General features: G+C 43.6%; 1 protein-coding gene across 3 annotated transcripts in view; it reads left to right on the top strand.

Annotated features, from left to right (window-relative positions):
* The window catches only part of MTUS2 (microtubule associated scaffold protein 2), a 374,790-nt gene that overhangs the window by 206,705 nt on the left and 147,652 nt on the right, over positions 1-20,433 (top strand). The window lies entirely within an intron of this gene.

Here is a 20,433-nt window from a genome sequence, read left to right on the forward strand (position 1 = left end):
CTCAAAAGTAAGGCACAAAAACCCAACTTCCGTTTAAGAGTATATCCACGGATCTGAAAGGTGGCACACCTGGTATTTTGCCCACTCCGTTTGTCAGCCTCTAGGAGCTATGGGAGCCGGCCCAGCCGTAATTAATGCAAATGGTCTTTAGAGCTGTGTTTTCCATTGTGATTTCTGACATTTATGTGTTTCAGCACTCTGCCTACTGTGCCGTAAATGCATTGTTATGCAAATTGCTATCGTGATGTAGCGCGGTCTCTTAGCATGATGAACATGGAACTTTTAATTACATGTCAGCGTTTAAAACTTTTCATTTCCTTCCAGATTCACATATCCTACTAGCTCACTTACACTGATGAAACGCCTGCTCCTAATTACGGTCTTCGTGGGGACCGTCTAAAATGCAAATATAAGAAAGAGACAAATGCCGGTGATCCATTTTCTACGAAGAAGAGTAGCACATCTCTTGGACATTGCAGAGCCTTCCTGTCTTTCATTTTTCATCCCTTCATCAGCATATTTGTGTTGAGAACGACTCAACACTGCCCCGTGTTACTAATCGGTAATCAGCCCCCCAGCCTAGCCGACAACAGTCCACATCCCTCCCTCCCGCCCTTCCCCACAGTTGGCAGCCGCACTTCACCGTGGGAACGCAAATCTAGTCCCGTTCCGCCCCCGCTTGGGACGTCTTAGTGGCTTCTCCTTAACCGCAGGCACAGACCCCATGTAACTGTAACACGAGGTGAGTCCAGGCAGGGACAACACCAGGTGGAGCTGTCGCACAAAGTAAACTTTATCTGCCGCAAGTCCTAATAGCACTTATTGAGTCCTTACTGTATGCTCAGCCATACCCCTCATCGCCTTGCTTTGTCGCTCGTAACTCTTCTTAACCCCCTTTTATCGACGAGGAAGCTGGATTCGAGAAAGCAAATGATTAGCCCCAGGTAACAGAACCAGATGTCGGGGTTGGACTCAAGCCTGCAGAGCTCCCACGTGCACCCAGGGCCCGTCTGGTAGCCCTGGCACCGGGTGGTCCTGACGGTGATGGCCCTCCTCACCCAGCGGCTGTGGCCAGTGTCACGCAGCAGAGGACCAGCCTGCTCCGGCTGCCAGCATGGGCACTTTTGTGTCCGTGACCTGGGAAAAATGACAAGTTATCAGACCTGTATTTAAATTTTTTTTTTAAATGGATCCTTTAAAAAAAAAAAATTGGCGACACCTGTTTAGGTTTTAAAAAACAAAAGTCACCTTGGACATCTTTCTGTCTCCACGTGATTTTTATTCCAGTGAATGGAGCGACTTGATCAGTAAGCTGCGTTGAATTTCTGTCACGTAGAATTCGGATGGCAGAGGAAATAGCGCTTTTTTTGTTAATTTTTTTTAACGTTTATTTTTGAGACAGAGAGAGACAGAGCATGAATGGGGGAGGGTCAGAGAGAGGGAGACACAGAATCTGAAACAGGCTCCAGGCTCTGAGCGGTCAGCACAGAGCCCGACGCGGGGCTCGAACTCACGGACCGTGAGATCATGACCTGAACTGAAGTCGGACGCTTAACCGACTGAGCCACCCAGGCGCCCCGCAAATAGCTTTGAAGTTACATGCAGATTCCAGTTGTGGTCACCCCACTAATGGCTCTGTGACCCTGATCTGATTACTTAACCTTTCTGACCTCAGATGTCTCATTGGAAAAAGGACAATATAACAACCTTGTTCAGTGATGATTTCATACACTAGTACAGTGCTTATAATCTATAGGTTCTAAACAAGTATTTATAATAAGTTAATACCGCTAGTAAGTACCATTTTTTGCAGGCTTGATAAGTGCCTGGCATTGTGCAAAGCACTTTTAGTATATTCTGTTGTACCCTCACAGCAGCCTGTGGGGTAGCTACTGTTACTCTTTTCCATTTTACACCTGAGGAAACGGAGCTCAGAGAGTTTAAGTAACCTGCCTGAAGTCATACAATGAAGCAAACAATAGAGTTGAGTGCCTGGACCCCAGACAGATAAGCCCATATATGCTAAGCAACCTCCCCATAGGTCTTGTACCTAACTTCAAAAGAAGAGAGTTAAAAAAAAAATCTGACCTTCTCTACTGTTGGTGAAGATATAGAGCATGACAAATTGCCACAGTCCTGCCAGGAGACAGGGAAATGGACCCAGCCTCTTTGGAAAACAGTGTGACATTGTCTTACAATGTTTGCACCTGCCTTAAGTTAGGGCTTCTGCATGTACGTGTATGAGAAATGCATACACACGTGTATCAGGAGACACATACAAGTACGTTCAAAACAGCGTTGCTAAAAGTTCCTCAAGCTTCCGTCGGAACAGCTATGCTGTGATATATACACACCACGGATCCCTATTTGGCAATGACCGTGGACTAGGGCTGCATGAATGTTACAGTGTTTGGTAAAAATTGCAAGACACAGCATAGTGACTGATTACACAGTTAATAAAGAAGGGCGCCTGGGTGGCTCAGTCAGTTAAGCGTCTGACTCTTGATTTTGGCTCAGGTCATGATCTCACAGTCTTGATATTGAGCCCCACATCTGGCTCTGTGATGGGCATAAAGCCTGCTTAAGATCCTCTCTCTCTCTCTCTCTCTCTCTCTCTCTCTCTCTCCCTCTCTCTCTCTCCCCATCTGCCCCTCCCCCTTTCAAAAGTGAAAATAAAGTTTATAAATAGACTTCAGGATATTGCTTAAGGGTGCATGTGGAATAGCAAGGAAAAGCAAGGAATAATGGCTAAAGCATGACAGTGGCTTTCCCGGGTGGGAAGGAGGAAGCTTGAGACATGATAAGCTCTGGGTGCCAGTGATGTTTGAATGTTCTAGTTCTTGACCTGAGTAACAACTTCGTGAGTGTTGGCTTTCAATTACTTGTAAAACTGTGCAACTAAGTTTTAAGCAGTATTTTTCACAACAAAAAGTGTTTAAAACTGTATTATAGTATTTTGTTAAGAAAAGAAATATATATATATATATATGTGTGTATACACACACACACACACACACACACACACACATAACATGGTCTGAAGTAGTGCATTTCAGTGGGTTCATAGCGGTTATTCCTAGGTAAGGAAATGGCAAAGATGAAGAAAACATGTGTTTTCTCATTTTTCTGCAGTGGACATGTGTTGTTTTATTAAAACGGAAATGACTTACTTAAGTATTTATTTGCATGTCATGGCTGAGTCTTGATTTGTCGCCTTGTGAGCCAGCCAACTCAAACTGTATGCAATGGCCCATAACAGTTTTACTTCCTGTTTACTTTCTATCTTTTTCAGTAGTCATCATTCCATTCATTGGCAACCTCGATCTCACGTATGGTTTGGTTTCCCATTAAAAAAAAAAAAGAAAAAAGAAAAGTAGCACATTAAGTATTTAACTGAGCAGTGGTATTTTTTAGCCTTACATTGGGTTTTTCAGGGGAATTCAGAAATGCTGGAGGGAAACAGTAAGAATATTCACCTTGCTAGTGAAGGGCCAGAGACGAGGTAGGCTGGACCCAAGAAGCAAACAAACCCTCTGGTGTCGTATTCCACCCTGCCGGTCATGTGTGGGCTGGCCCTGTACCCCTTGAACCTTTGCACATGATCCCCCACCCGACTGTACCCTTTTCTTCTTGCCGATTCTTCTGCATACCTCACATCTTAGCTCAAGAGTAACCTTCTTGGGAGAAGCCCTACCTCGTTCCTTCTTGGAGCTCCCAGAGAGCAATCTTTCCTCAGGCCCCCAGCTGCCACTTGCTAGGCTATCTTGTCGTTACTTATTTACATGTCCCGCTAATTGGTGGATTTCAGAAGGAGGATTTTGTCTTTTCACCTTGAAATCGGCACTAGCTGATATCATGCAAAGTACACTGGAGCCACCCAGTAAATCTATGATGAAGGAAGGAAGGAAGGAATGCAGAGGACCTTTTAAGGAACGAATAGTTCAGAACATAAGGAAGGGCTGACACAGCCTGTGGAGTAAAACTGCAGAACACTAACGTGAGGGCGATGTTTAATACTAAATAGACCGAGCTAGGGATTTTTATTTATATGTGGAAAATGTTAGCGCTTAAAAGCACAATTTTGTTGTTATCTCGAATTAATGTGAAAGCAAATCATCGGGTCGAATGAGACCAACAATCCAGGCCATTTCTTTCATTTAGGCTCACCTATCTAAAACTGCCACGATAAATAAAACCCTTATGTCTGTTTGTGTAATTTCAAAAATATAAAGTATTTTTCCCACCACCACTTACGTATCCACATTTTCTCAGTACCTAATAGATCATGCGGTGTCTTGATTCCCCTGGAGAGCTGCTTGTTTTCTTCTCACAAATCCATCACCTTCAGAGCCTTACTCATTTTGTTTCTAACAGTGTGTAAAGTGATTTCTCATTACTCACTCAGGGCTTGCCTGTTTATTATGTAGGGAGAGAGAGGTGTTGGAGAACAAATAAGAAGGAGACAATAAGGAGAGGTTTCAAAATGTCAGGAATTCATCTAATCTCAAGGCTGATTTCATTTCCCACAGAGGAAGAACATAATTAGTAAGAACAACTAACTCATTTGCTCATAAATGTTTACTGAGTGGGCAATTCTCCTATAATGCATTGTCTAGTGGGAAATATAAACAGGTAGAAGGCCTATAGTATAATAAAGTTGTAGCCACAGAGCATGATAGCAGCATCTAGAAACCTCTAGGTTGAGATCTAAAGGATAAGTTGGAGCAGAGCTATCTGGAGACAAGAGAATGAAGGAAGCTGCTTCAGAATTCCACAAGAGAAGTGACACTAGTCTGAATTAAGTCGCGGTAACTATGAGAAGGGAGGTGGACTAAATTTAAGAGAGCTACATGATTATGTTTCACAGGATTTGGTGTTTTATTGCATGTGAAGAAGTGAGAAAGAGGGAGGGGACAAGGATGAAATCAACATTTCTGGTTTAGGCAAAAAACATTTACTGAGAGAAGGCAGGACTGGAAAGAAGTTTTGTTGGGTGACAAGGAGTTCGATTTTGGCTATGTTGAGTGTCATGTGCATGGGAGATATCCAAAAAAAGACATTTATATATAGAATATATATGGAGTACAAATATATACATACATATATATATACATATATATATATACGTACACATATACATACACACACACACACACACACACACACACACACACGCATATATATGGAGGACAAATAGTAGGAGTTCCATAAAAAGGAAACAAAGAAGTCAGAGGGGAGGGAATTAACAAAGTAATACTTCAAGAAATTTCCCAGAACTCATAGGATGACAATTTGCAGACTAAAAGAGCCTACCAAGTGCCCAGTACAATTAATGCAAAACGACCCACACCAGGATCCATCAGTATGAAGTTGTACTGGGAAAAAGAAGAGGCACCAAGACCTTCCCGAGAGAACAAACATCACATACAAAAGGTTGGAACTAGAAAGGCATCCAACTCCTCAGTAACAACCCTGCAAGCTGAAGGAGAAATGCATTCACAGTTCTGGGGGAGATGATTATCACATTAGAATTCTGGATTAAGCCAGTCATTTGTATGAAGAAATCTTTAGCCATGAATGATGTGAGATAATTTACCTCCTATGTACATTTCTCTGGAATCGAAAACAAAATGTGCTTTACCAGAATAAGGAAGCAGACCAAGAAAAAGGAAGACATGAGGTCCAGAAAAAAAGGGACCCAATATAAGAAAGAGGCAAAGGAAGGGTGCCTGGGTGGCTCAGTTGGTTAAGCGTCCAACTTCGACTCAGGTCATAATCTTGTGGTTTGCAAGTTTGAGCCCCACATCAGGCTCTGTGCTGACAGCCTAAGACCTGGGGCCTGCTTCAGATTCTGTGTCTCCCTCCCTCTCTGCCCCTCCCCTACTCACACTACTCTTTCTCTCTCTCTCTATCTTTCTCTCTCTTCTTCTCTCTCTCAAAAATAAATAAACATTAAAAAAAGATTTAGGAAAGAGGCAAAGGAATTTCCAGAATTATGACAAAGGAGGTTTTAGGATGACAGTCCTGCAATAATCATAGAAATTACCAGCTAGAACAAAATGGGGAATTGAGGGCTCCAGGAAAATAAAGTGAAACTTTTTACATAATTGTGAGAAGAGACTCATGCTCTGATAGAGAGTTTTGGTGGAGAATTAGCAAAATATTTATGGAAATCTAAGTAAACAAAAACCAAGGCAGCTGTTAAATCCAGGAAAAACAAAAAGTCATACAAGTAAGAAAATCGCTCAGTTGTGAATAATATTTATGTAATTGTAACAAGATGAACAGTAAATTTTGACTTAACCAAAAATTATGGTACAACTGTATTGATGAGGGAGGTAGTCTAGAAGCAAACCTATAAATATCAAAATTATTATTTTCTGTAATAGGAAGATATTACAATATTGTCTCAAATGTAAATACCAAGAAATGCCTGGCTGGCTCAGTAGGTAGCGCATGCAACTCTTGATCTCCGGCTTGTGAGTTTGAGCACCACATTGGGTGTAGAGATTACTGAAAAATAAAATATTTTCAAAAATAAATAATAATTAATTAAAAAAGAAATAGCAGTATAAACCTTTACTTAGGTATATGGAGATAACTACTAGCAAAAATAGCTGAAAAATTGAAAGTAACAAATATGAATTGGGCATATGGAGAGTGGGATACTGAGGTTTTTTTTAAAAGCCTGTGGAATGATCTTTTAGAAAGGCTCAGATGTTGAACTTTGTTTTTTTTTAATAGGTTAAAAAGAGGAGAAAGAAAAGATGAGAAAAAATAGAATTGCTGGCCTGTGTTGTGGCTGCAGTTACAGTTGGTGACTATAAATTTGATGGCCCTACCTGTGTCATTATGTCTTCAGCTGGACTAGTGGAAGGTGAGAGCTCAGTTAAGCTAGGGTTAGATTCTGCATACAGTTGTGACCATTGGTGGTTTCTGTGCTATTAGAGCAAGAGTGTGAAGGGGAGGATAGTAGAAGTGAAGGACACTGGGATCAACTTTAGATTGGATAGGAAAGGAGGTTGAAGACAGAAAGAGCCTGCTAGCTGGGGGTAAAGGGATTCACGGTCTAGATTAGAGAAATGAACAGCTTGGAGTGGCAATAGAAAAGTGAGGCGGCTGGAGGGTAGAAGGTTGTGTCCAAAAGTGGGGTATGTGAATTTCAGAGGTGAAGTTCTGGTTGATGACAGGGTCCAGGGGTGATACCCAGAGTTCCTGATCAAAGGCGCCTGGCAGGAGTATCGGATGTCAAAGGAATGAAAAACTGGGATGGCACATGAGTCGTGCGAGAGGTTGTTGACATTTCTAGGATGATGGCAGGACCTGGGGTAAGGAGGAAGCCCATACCTGGGGATGAGTGAGAGACAGTAACCTTGCTGCAGGTGACAACAGGGAACAGTGTTAGTGTTGACCAGGCAGAACTGTAGAACCTCAAAGGAAAAGGGCTTTAAAATGAGTGTGGACGCTTCAAGTTCTGGTGGGATATTCAATAGTTTGAAGGGGACCTCCAAACTCAAAGATAAATTGGGTGAGGAGGGTAAGGACAAGTGGTGACCATTTGAGAAGTTTGCTCTGGGGAGAGATTGACCATGAAAGTGGAAGAGGGGCATTATTTACCAAAGGGTAAAGAGTTCCACACAGTGTGGACTGAGGGTCAGAGAAAGGAAGGTTGCATTACAGATAGAAAGGAGGTAAGGATTCACTGACCTCCACATTTAGAAAACAAATAGCTTGAACCATTCTCTGGTCTCCCAGCCCAAAATAGAAGATCTTCAGCCTCTTTGTCCTCCTGCCCTCTCCCCTGACTCCACTTTGAGCGTTCTCACCTCGGCCCCCTCCTACTTCCTTTTAGACCCTCATAAGGGGTCCGATTCACCTGAATTCATTGTGCTTCTGAGTACAGGTGGGTAGGCAGGCCTTAGGATTCATTATGTCTCAGGGCTCACTGGGGCCGTTGCAGTACAATGAAACATAGGCTAAAATGAGGGCAGGAAATCACAGGTTCAGATCTTGGCTCAGCCACATACCTGTAAACGTGGGTATGTTACAACCTCCATACCTTACGTTTCTTCATTTGCACCGTAATGATACCCGTAACAATAGCAATAGCTGCAAGCTAGTTCCCGGTGTTTATTATTTTTTTTAATAATCCTTTTAATGTTTACTTACTTTTCAGAGGTGGGAGGAAGGGGCAGAGAGAGAGAGAGACAAGAATCCCAAGCGGGCTCCAGGCTCTGAGCTGTCAGTGCAGAGCTTGACGCAGGGCTCGAACCCACAGACCGTGAGATCGTGACCTGAGCTGAAGTCAGACGCTTAACCGACTGAGCCATCCAACTAGGCGCCCCTAGTTCCCAGCATGTATAAATGCTAAAGATGTAGACGTTCAACGAAAGTATAGCCTTTGTGACAGCTCACACCGCTCTCTTTCCCTGGAATAGTACCTGCTGCATGGTTGGTGCTTTCTGATGGATGAGCGAGAGCACGTCACCGGGGGGATATATTTTTTGACGCGTTCCTATCTAGATAACGTTTCTGTGCTTCATTCTATTCAAACTCTATAAATCTTCCCTTGAAATGTCCCCACATTCCATTTGTCTCATAAGTGACATCAGAATCCCCACTTCCTGGTTACATCATTCATTTTTCCGGTTTACCTCCTTTCAGTTACGTTGGCACAATAATAATTACTTGCACTGTTGCCACATTCGCATTTCATTTTTCTTCTGGCTCCTCTCTGTCTTCCTTCCATGGCTTTTCATGTTCCTTGTCTGGGAGCGGGTCCATGGGGCCGGGAAAGGATCAGTCCCATCACCTCGGCTTTGACAGGTGCCTGGCGTAAGAATATTGGACAGATGGGGGATAAGGTCTATTGCTGTGTATATTTCTTTATCCTTTTTGTTTTTCTCACTAATGCTGAGATCTACTTGCATGCGTGTTAAGAGCCTATAAAAAAGTTCCCATTGTTTTTTTTGACATTTTTTGACATTTTTTAAATTTATTTTATGAAACAAGTATATAGCATCCCGGTGACCATTATCTTAAATCTGATTTTTTTCCCCCATTCTGAAGTGCTCAGTCAGGACCCCGAATGACCCGCTGTCACTTGTCATTTCATTCTGTTTTTAGGATGACAGCCTCACCCTCAGAGCGATCCCATCATTCTTGATTGGGCAGCTTTCCTCATATTCTCACAGCTCCCAGGCACATGACCTCCGCCTCAAGTACCTGTGATGACCGGGGTGTTAGTCACTTTACCATGTCCCGTTCAGGGGTAAAACACGAAGTGGGTCTTCTCCTGGCAGTTGCCACACTCACTCGTGTCACTGGGGAAGGCCCTGTCCACATGAGAAACTGACATTTTACACTATTCTTGTTTTTTTTTTCTTTTGCTGAGCAACTGTGTATGGATTTCTAGGCAGAACCTTTCAACTTAAGACCTTTGTGATGCTTTTTTGCTGCTTTATACATAGTGAAACACTTTAGGACTCTTTGAACTTCCAATAATTGCCTGCACTGGGGTAGATATTATCAGTAACAGAGTTTCGAATTAAAACTATGAACCTTTGGGGTGCCTCGATGGCTCAGTTGATTAAGTGTCTGACTTCGGCTGAGGTCATGATCTCACGGTTCATGGGTTCAAGCCCTGCATCAGGCTCCACGCTTACGGTGTGGAGCCTGCTTGGGATTCTCTCTCTCTCTCTCTCTCTCTCTCTCTCTCTCTCTCTTCTTCCCCAACTCACACTTTCTCTTTCAAAATAAATAAATAAATATATTTTTTTAAAACCTATGAACTTATGGGGTGCCACCGTGGCTCAGTTGGTACAATATCTGACTCTTGATCTTAGGGTCGTAAGTTCAAGCCCCACGTTGGGTGTGGATTCCACTTTAAAAAAAAAAAAGACTTTGAACTTATCCTCTGATACCAGTGAGGCTGGTATTTCTTCCCCCTCCCAGCCCCTTCTCCCTCCCACCCTAAAAGCTCCCCCAGTAGGGCTCTGAATTTTATACACATGCATTCCTTTGTAGAGCTCTGAATCTCCACGTACAGAAGGTCCACACGGAGGTACATGAGTAGTTTTGACTAAGAACCCATAAGGCATGAGCACGTGTATATATTTATGAAGGAGCTACTTTCTCTGACTGGCATTTTCAGGCCTTGTCTGGTTGCAACTCACAGAAACCTAATCAAACCGCCTTAGGTACAAAAGAATGCAAAAGGTCAGAAGGATTTTTGGATCATGTAACTGAAAAGCCCAGGTGATATTGCTACCGTGAAGTAGGGCTGTACCCAGGTCCTTAAACAGTGACATCGGGAATGTTCTTCGTCTCCAGTCCCTACTTTCCACTGGCTTGGCTGCTTTACAGAGGCCCTCCCCACGCAGAGACAGGGACAGTCAATGGCAGTTCAGGCTTACATCCCACCAGTTTACACATCCGTCAGAAAAGGAATTCTTGGGGCGCCTGGGTGGCTCAGTCGGTTGAGCGTCCGACAGTCTCACAGTCTGTGGGTTCGAGCCCTGCATCGGGCTCTGTGCTGACAGCTCAGAGCCTGGAGCCTGTTTCAGATTCTGTGTCTCCCTCTTTCTCTGACCCTCCCCTGTTCGTGCTCTCTCTCTGTCTCAAAAATAAATAAATGTTAAAAAAAAAAGAAAAGGAATTCTTTTCTAGTAATTCCAGCAAAATTTGTGAGAGAAGGCTCTCATTATCCCCACCTGGATTTTGTTTTTACTCTCAAACTACGATGCTCTGTCCCACCGGCATGATGCAGAGCTCTGACTGGGCAGGGCTGGTCACATGCCCACCTCCAGATCCAGGTGGGGTCAGCCCCCCCCCCCAAGACACATGAACCATGGGGAAGGAAAGGTTAGTTCGCCCAAGTGAGCACAGCTGCTGTTAAAAGAAGCTGAACAGGCCAAAGAGACGTCCGTAGAGGTGTGCCATCTGCACTGGAGGGAAAGAAATAGGGAAAGCTGAGTGGGGTTTAAGGAAAGACAGCTATTCAAGAAGACTTGGGGAGATTAGTAAAATCTTCATAAATAAGTGATAGGGATTCAGGGGACTAATATAGACCAAGAAAGTAGTGCCTTTTTGGTGAGTGAAAAGAGTTTCCTCACTTACTCATTTGGTTAGACAAAGAGGCTGAATAACGGCCCCCAAATCATTGGAACTGCTGTGTGTTAACCCTCCATGACCACAGGGACTTTGCAGCTGTGTGCTTAAGTGAAGGGTCTTGAGATGGGGAGATCATCGTGAATTAGCTGGATGGACCCGGTGTAATCACAAGGGTCCCTGTACAAGAAAGGCAGGAGCAGTTAGAGGAGATGTGAGGACAAAAGCAGAGATCGGAGGGATGTGTCTCGAAGGTGAGCGAGGGGGCCACACGCCAAGGAACGCTAGAAGCTGAAAAAGGCATGGAAACAGATTCTCCCCTGAAACTTCCAGAAGAAATCAGCCCAGCTGACACATTGATTTTAGCCCAGTGAGACCGACTTCATGCTTCTGGCCTCCCAGAATTGGAATACATTTGTGTTGTTTTTAAACCACTCGTTTGTGGTCACTTGTCCCAGCAGCCACAGGGAATGATACAGAAGCCTTCGGCAAAGAGCGGTGAGCTGAATTTGAGGATGATCAGAAGCGGTCCGGCCAGACCGAGGAGAAATGGAGCACGCCAGCCTAGGACAACAGCCTAGGGGAAGACACAGAATGTCACATGGATGCTGCACTGTCACCGCAGGGGCAGGTGGCTGAGGAAGCGGGACCCCGGAGGTTACACATCCCATGCCACAGAGTTGGGGCTTGCTACTGAAGTCCTCGGAAAGCTTTGGAAAGGCTTCAGAAGTAAAATCATGTGATCCGTTAATGATTAAGAAAGGTCACGATCTCGCGGTCCGTGAGTTCGAGCCCCGCGTCGGGCTCTGGGCTGATGGCTCGGAGCCTGGAGCCTGTTTCCCATTCTGTGTCTCCCTCTCTCTCTGGCCCTCCCCCGTTCATGCTCTGTCTCTCTCTCTGTCCCAAAAATAAATAAAACGTTGAAAAAAAATTTAAAAAAAGAAAGGTCAGTCATCCTAGCACCCGTCAAGAAGGATGAATTAGGTAAACATGAAGAAGGTGAGACAGGACAGAGAAAGCACCTAGGAGCCTTTTCTAACTGGCCTAGTGAGAACTGAGCTGAGGCTAAAAGTGAGAATGGGTACACGGCCAGATCGAGGAGCTGCTTTACAAGGCAGCAGGTAGTGGCCGATCAGATATGGAAGCAGAAAGAAGTCTCGCCGGCTTCTGGTTTCAGTGACCAGGGGAACAACCGGCCAGGAAAGAAAATACAGGAAGAGGGGTCATTTGAGAGCCCATTTGGGGCGTGGCGATCTGGTTGTCTCGTAGGCTGTGCTCGTGTCTCATTGGCCGTGAAAACCAGGTCTGGATCTCAGGAAGGATGTCTGGGCCCACCTGGTTTGGAAATGACAGAGTTGATAGTCACCAGTGTGTGCCGCTTGGTGCGAGCATAGTGAGGGGCGGGAACAGCCAGAAGAGTGGACGGGAGGAGGCCGAAGCAGAAGCCTGGGACAGCTTTACTCGGGCGCAGGCAATGGGGGAAGGCACAGCGAAGGAGGGAGGGAGAGAGCGGCCAGAGGGACAGGAGGAAAACCGTGAGACCGCAACCCACTCTGCCATCTCTCCGAGTTCTCACAGAGTTATATGGAAGCATATGGTGTACTTAGGAAACATTTAGGCTGAGGCTGGACTATAAGAAAACTGCGAAAAGTCCTGAAAGTCTTGACTGATTGCTGTAATTTTCCATGCCATCAGGAATTCCCAGAACCACCCAAGCATTTTCTAGGCAGCATTGCATTCCTGGGGGAGGGACCGTGAAACCTTCCATCAAAGTTGTTCTTGTAGAATTGGTTGCACTGGGCTGGTTTCTCTCCTTAATCCTTTCATGGATCAGACAAATTATTTTCATTTGGTTTTGGTTTCACTCCTCTTATTGTTTATTTCTTACTATAGAAGTAATAAGTGATCATCATGGAAAAATGAAAATAATGCAGAAGCATAGTAAAATGAGAAGTAAAATCCCTTCCAATCCTACTGCTCGGAAGTAACCATTATGAACAACTTGGTGTTTTTCAAATCTGCTTACATAGTTAAAAACTATAGTACAGATAGCATTTTGTGTGATAAAAAATGGGATAATATGTGGGGTGCCTGGGTGGCTCATGGGTTAAGCGTCTGACTTCGGCTCAGATCGTGATCTCACAGCTCATGAGTTCGAGCCCTGCGTCGGGCTCTGTGCTGACAGCTTGGAGCCTGGAGCCTGCTTTGGATTCTGTGTCTATCTCTCTCTGCCCCTCCCCCATTCATGCTCTGTCTCTGTCTCTCAAAACTGAGTAAAAGTTAAAAAAAGAATTTTTTAATGGGATAATACAATGCACAGTGTTCAACAACTAGCTTTTTTCTTTATCATGGACATCTTCTGTGCCAGTACAATAGAGAGCTACTTCAGTCTTTTTAATGGCTACAGAAAACTACATAGAATAGATATAACATAATTTATTTAACCACTCCGCAGGGTGCATTTTGATTATTTACTCTCATTTATTATTGTGAATAATGTACAAAGTCTCTTTGTACCTAAGCCTTTCATACTTGTGGTGGCCTTCCAAAGAGAGATCTGTAGAGACAGCATTGCTAGGTCAAGTACATCAATATTTAAGTTTTTGATAGAAGCTGCCGAATTGCTCTCCATGAAGGCTGAAGGGAAAATGTGGAAACGCGGAATAAATATTCATGTTTCGTTTTCTTTTAAAGCATCGTGTTTAATGCAGGCTTTGGGCCTCTAACATGTCTCAGCTCCCATGAGTCTCAGTACCTTCCATATTTGTTGATGCCTAAAATCAGAGTGGGAGGAGGGATGAGAAGAATGGATGAGCCACACGTTGGATACTCTGAAGGGTGGGCCTGGCTTCCATGGAGTAAAGGGGTGGGTGCACTTTCGGGACCCCAGGCGGGAGGAGGCGGCATTGACTGAATGGCCATGCTTTCCAGGGATGAGTGCGGCCCTGTGGTTGAAGCTGATGACCTAGTGGGGAAGGTGGCCCGTACACAAACAGAGAAGGACATCATATATTTCTGAGTATGATAAATGCTATGAAGAAGAATGAAGCCAGGGAAGGGGAGAGTGGCAGGTGGCAGGAAGGCTATTTCACCTGTCGTGTCAGGCACGGCCTCTCTGAAGATTATCGGTTGTGCGGACTTGAATGAACGCATGAGTGAACCGTGCTCAAGGTCTTGGGGAAGCATGTTCTGGGCAGGAGGAACTCAAGCTAAAGAGCCCGGAAAGGGAGGAGGTGTGGCTTACTTGAGCACCTGCACAGCTGGCGGCCTAGTGTGTGGCTGGAGTGTGTGGACGGAGGGCAGAATGGTGCCATGTGTGTATTAGGGTTCTCCAGAGAAACAGAACCGATAGGATATCCATACCTGGATATGTAATACATTTTATAGAGACAGAGAGACCAAATATATAGAAAATATGTATATGTTGTATATAATATAACTTCTATGTTATATAATATATAACATAATATAAATTATATAACGTGAAGTGCCGTCCAAGTTCCTTCGTAGGCAGCCTTTTGTTCTGCTCAGGCCTTTGGCAGCTTCTGTGAGACCTACTCACATTGGGGAGGGCAGCTGCTTTACTCAAGTCTGCCAATTTAAATTTCATCTCATCTAGAAACACCCAGAATAATGTTTGACCAAATGTTTGGGCACCCCGTGGCCCAGTCAAGCTGACACATAAAGTTAGCTATCATAGTGTGCCTGTGAAGTAGCCAGGGGACAGATCATCTGGGGCTGTGCTGCTCAGTATGGTGGCCAGTGGCCCATGAGCCATTGTTGAGAACTCAAATATGGCGGCCAGCTGTTGAAGTGATAACTGAATATGTTGGATTAAATCAAAGATGTTGTTACAATTAATTGCATTATACCTTTGACTTGTTAAATGTGGCCGCTAGGCAATTTTGAATGATACAAGTAGCTCATATTATATTTCTCTGGGTTTGTGCTGGTCTGTAGGGCCCCAGGGATGTGACAAGGGGTCTATAGTTCCCCGTGAGTATCTTGGGCGGTGACTGGAGGGTTTCAAGATTGAGAATAACTTGTTCTGATTTAGACTTGAAGGAATTCATCTGCTCCTGTGGAAGAATAAGGTGTAGGGGAGCAGGAGTGGGAGCCGCAGATCGGGTCGGAAGCTGTAGAAGGGGAAGAAGAATTGGTGGCTTTGGGCTCTGCAGAGGGAGCAGAAGGGAGGAAAGTGGGTGCTCCTGGGATGGAATCAGAGGAGAGCCCACAAGCTTTGCTGATGGGCCAAATGGGCACAGGGGGCAGACACAAATCAAGAGGGCGCCTACTATTGGGGCCTGAGCCCAGTGAGTGAATGATGGTGCCACCTACTGAGATGTGAAAGATGGGGCGGGGTGTGTTAACTAAATGCCGTGAAGCGTATTGACAGTGAGAAGAAAAAAAAAAAGCAGGGGAGAAATACAAGAGAGAATTCAGCTTTTAGAAGGGTTCCATCAAGGAGACTGAAGGAGTCTTTCCAAAAGCAGTAAAGCAGAGGAGACGATGATAGGTCTGTGGGTGAAAGAACAGAAGGCTGAAGAGTAAGGACAGAGAGGCGGTGAGGCAGGTCCACTCGTGCAGGGAAAGTGAGAGCCCAGTCAGACCAGGAGAGAACGAAAGATGGGGAGGGTGGATCCAAATACCTGCCTCTCCTTCCAGACTTCTGGAATGGTCTCTCCCCACCATCATATGTATGTATATACACACACACGTACCCATGCATGCTCACATACATATGAGTAATCTGTCATAGTGCTTTTAAAACTGTAAAGGGGAGGGGCGCCTGGGTGGCGCAGTCGGTTAAGCGTCCGACTTCAGCCAGGTCACGATCTCGAGGTCCGTGGGTTCGAGCCCCGCGTCGGGCTCTGGGCTGATGGCTCGGAGCCTGGAGCCTGTTTCCGATTCTGTGTCTCCCTCTCTCTCTGCCCCTCCCCCGTTCATGCTCTGTCTCTCTCTGTCCCAAAAATAAATAAATAAACGTTGAAAAAAAAAAAACTGTAAAGGGGAAAATTGGCATATTTGAACACGCTACAATCGAAAATCGTAGTACAATGAAATATACTATAAATAAATTTTAAAAAGCGGAAGGCTGGGAAAATATAATTTATATGGCAGGCCAAGGAAGGATTAATATCCAGAATAAATGAAGAGTTCTCAATACATCAGTAAGAAAAAATAGGCAAAGGATTTAATTAGGTCATTTTCAAGCAAAGAAATGCACGTGACCAATCGGAAAAGACGCTACGTGTCTGGCCAACATTAAGATGACTGAGACCCCGATATCAGTAGGGTGTGGGGCACGTAGAGAGAGTTGCCCTCATGCACTGTTGGTTGGGAGTGTAAATAGTGACTCTTCGTGGAAGACGGTTGGACTGTGTCTAGCAATACAACAAACGAGCAGTCTCTTAATCCAGCAAAAGCTCTTCCTATGCCTTTTTCCTATAAAGACACTGGTACCTGTGTGCAAAGAAACAAGTAGAAGAATGCGTATTGTAGCACATTAGCTATTTTAATGGCTAAAACTTGCAAACTGTCTACATGTTCATCAACAGGAGGATGGGTAAATGAATTATGGTACATTTTTGCCTATTAGTATGTGGCATTTAAAAAAGATCTATAAATACACTGATATGAGAAAGATATTTAAAAATGTGGGTAGGTAAAACGAAATTGCAATATAGGATTCATTTAGCTAACCAATATCTGTATTTGTATTTGGGTAGACAGTATTTATAAATACCTAGAAAGAGGTCTGGAAGAAGAACCACCAAATGGCCATCAGCAGTTTACCTGCCGGAGAGGAGTGGCCTGTAGGCTTTGGGGAGTAGAAACTGGACGTATGCTCTGTATCTAAGGAGCCATCCCCAAGATTTACTTTTTTTCCCCCCTTCAGTAGGAAAACTCGCTTTTATTCTTTTGTTTTTTAAGAGTAAATAATTTATTTGTTTAAATTCAAGTTGGTTAACATACAATGTAGTAATGGTTTCAGGAGTAGAACCCAGTGATTCATCACTTACAACACCCAGTGCTCATCCCAACAAGTGTCCTCCTTAATGCCCATCATCCATTTGGCCAATCCTACACACCTCCCCTCCAGCAACCTTGTTTGTTCTCTGTCTTTAAGAGTCTCTTACGGTTTGCCTCCCTCTCCATTTTTATCTTGTTTTTCCTTCCCTTCCTCTATGTTCATCTGTTTTGTTTCTTAAATTCCACATGAGTGAAGTCATATGATATTTGTCTTTCTCTGACTGACTTATTTTGCTTAGCACAATACACTCTAGTTCCATCCATATTGTTGCAAATGGCAAGATTTCAGTCTTTTTGATCACCGAGTAATAGTCCAGTGTGTGTGTGTGTGTGTGTGTGTGTGTGTGTGTGCCCATATGCGTATATGTGTGTGTGCGCACACACACACACACACACACACACACACACACACACACCATATCACATCTTTATCCATTCATCAGTCAATGGACATTTGGGCTCTTTCCACAATCTGGCTACTGTTGATAGCACTGCTAAGAAGATTGGGGTGCTTGTGCCCCTTTGAATTAGCATTTTTGTATCCTTTGGATAAATACCTAGTAGTGCAATTGCTGAGTTGTAGGGTAGTTCTATTTTTAATATTTTGAGGACCCTCCATACTGTTTTCCAGAGTGGCTGCACCAGTTTGCATTCCCACCAACGGTGCAAAAGGGTTCCTCTTTCTCCGCATCCTCGCCAACATCTGTTGTTTCCTGAGTTGTTAATTTTAGCCGTTCTGACAGGTGAGAGGTAGTATCTAATTGTGGTTTTGATTTGTATTTCCCTGATGATGAATGACGTTGAGTCTCTTTTCATGTGTCAGTTGGCCATCTGGATGTCTTCTTTGGAAAAGTGCCTATTCATGTCTTCTACCCATTTCTTCACTGGATTATTTGTTTTGGGGTGGTGAGTTTGATAAGTTCTTTACAGATTTTGGATACTAACCCTTTAACTGACTTGTCATTTGCAAATATCTTCTCCTATTCCATTGGTTGTCGTTTAGTTTTACTGATTGTTTCCTTCACTGTGTAGAAGCTTTTTGTCTTGATGAGGTCCCAGGACTTCATTTTGCTTTCATTTCCCTTGCCTCAGAGACATGTCTAGTAAGAAGTTGCTATGGCCGAGGTTAAAGAGGTTGCTGCCTGTGTTCTCCTCTAGAATTTTGATGGTTTCCTGTCTCACATTTAGGTCTTTCATCCATTCTGAATTTATTTTTGTGTACGATGTAAGAAAGAAAGTGGTCTAGTTTCATTCATCTGCATGTTGCTGTCCAGTCCTCCCAGCACCATTTGCTAAAGAGACTGTCTTTTTTCCATGGGATACTCTTTCTTGCTTTGTCAAAGATTAGTTGACCATACATTTGTGGGTCCATTTCTGGGTTCTCTATCCTGTTCCATTGATCTATGTGTCTGTTGTTGTGCCACTACCATACTATCTTGATGATTACAGATTTGTAACACAGCTTGAAGTCCAGAATTGTGATGCTTCCAACTTTGATTTTCTTTTTCAGGATTGCTTTGGCAATTCGGGGCCTTTTATGTTCCATACAAATTTTAGAATTGTTTGGAGAGTGGAGAATGCTAGCTAGCTAGCTAGCTCTGTGGAGAATGCTGGTGTTATTTTGATAGAGACTGCATTGAATGTGTAGATTGCTTTGGATAGTATTGACATTTTAACCATATTTGTTCTATGAGCATGGAATGTTTTTCCACTTCTTTGTGTCTTCTTCAATTTCCTTCATAAGCTTTCCATAGTTTTCAGCATACGGATCTTTTACCTCTTTGTTTAGGTTTATTCCTAGGTATCTTATGGTTTGGGTGCACTTATAAATGGGATCAATTCCTTAATTTCTCTTTCTGCTGCTTCATTATTGGTATATAGAAATACAACCTATTTCTGTACATTGATTTTATATCTTGTGACTTTGCTGAATTCATCCAGCAGTATTCTGGTGGAACCTTTTGGGTTTTTCCACGTAGAGTATCATGTCATCTGTGAAGAGTGAAAGTTTGCCTTCTTTGCCAATTTGTATGCCTTTTATTTCTTCTTCTTGTCTGATTGCTGAGGCTAGGACTTCTAATACCATGTTGCAAAACTGGTGAGAGTGGATCCCTGTCATGTTCCTGATCTCAGGGGGAAAGCTCTCAGTTTTTCCTCATTGAGAATGATGTTAGCTGTGGGTCTTTCTTATATGGCCTTTATAACGTTGAGGGATGTTCCTCCTATCCCTACTTTTTGAGGGTTTTTATTTAAAAGGGATGCTATGTTTTGTCAAATGCTTTTTCTGCATCTATTGAGAGGATCATGGTTCTTATCCTTTCTTGTATGAATGTGTATCATGTTGATTGATTTGTGAATATTGAATGAGCCCTGCAGCCCCGGAATGAATCCCACTTGATCATGGTGAATAATTCTTTTAATGTACTGTTGAATTCGATTTGCTAATGTGTTATTGAGAGTTTTTGCATCCAGGTACATCAGAGATAATGGCCTGTAATTCTCCTTTATAGGTGGGGTCTTTGGTTTTGGAATCAAGGTAATGCTGGCTTCATAGATGAGTTTGGAAGCTTTCCTTCCATTCGTATTTTTTGGAACAATTTGAAAAGAATAAGTGTTAACTCTTCCTTAAATGTCTGGGAAAATTCCCCCAGGAAGCTATCTGGCCCAAGACTCTTTGTTGGGAGGTTTTTGATAACTGATTCAATTTCTTTGCTGGTTATGGGCCTGTTCAAATGTTCTATTTCTTCCTGTTTCTGTTATGGTAGTTTCTGAGTTTCTAGGTATTTGTCCATTTCTTCCAGATTGCCCAGTTTGTTGGCATATAATTTTTCATAGTATTCTCTTATATCTGTATTTCTGTGGTGTTGGTTGTGACCTCTGCTTCTGTCATTTGTAATTTTATCTATTTGGGTCCTCTCTCTCTGTGTGTCTCTCACTCTGTGTGTGTGTGTGTGTGAGTCTGTCTGTCTCTGTCTCTGTCTCTCTCTTTTTTCTTTCTTTTTTTTTTTTTTTTTTTTTTGCTATCCCAAGCTTGCTAAAGTGGAGGCAGGTCTAGGTACGTCCATGTCTGTGTTATTTCTCTAATCTGCCATCCATTGTTCTTTGACTTTCTGGTGAAGGTGAGTGTCTGTGGCCAGCACACAAGGGGAACTGCACTGTGCTCCTGGACATAATTTGAGGAGCGTGCACCTGCTGTTCTTAGTTATTGCTCACGCTCAGGCTATTCCATTCTGCTGGGGCCAGCTCTGACAACAGGTTCCAGGAAGGCTCAGCTGCAGCCACGAGAGCTAA

Source organism: Lynx rufus, unplaced genomic scaffold, assembly GCF_022079265.1.
Source record: "Lynx rufus isolate CCGP_SWC_20201006 ecotype Redwood Valley unplaced genomic scaffold, mLynRuf1.p SCAF_1, whole genome shotgun sequence".
In the NCBI taxonomy this organism is placed as follows: domain Eukaryota; kingdom Metazoa; phylum Chordata; class Mammalia; order Carnivora; family Felidae; genus Lynx; species Lynx rufus.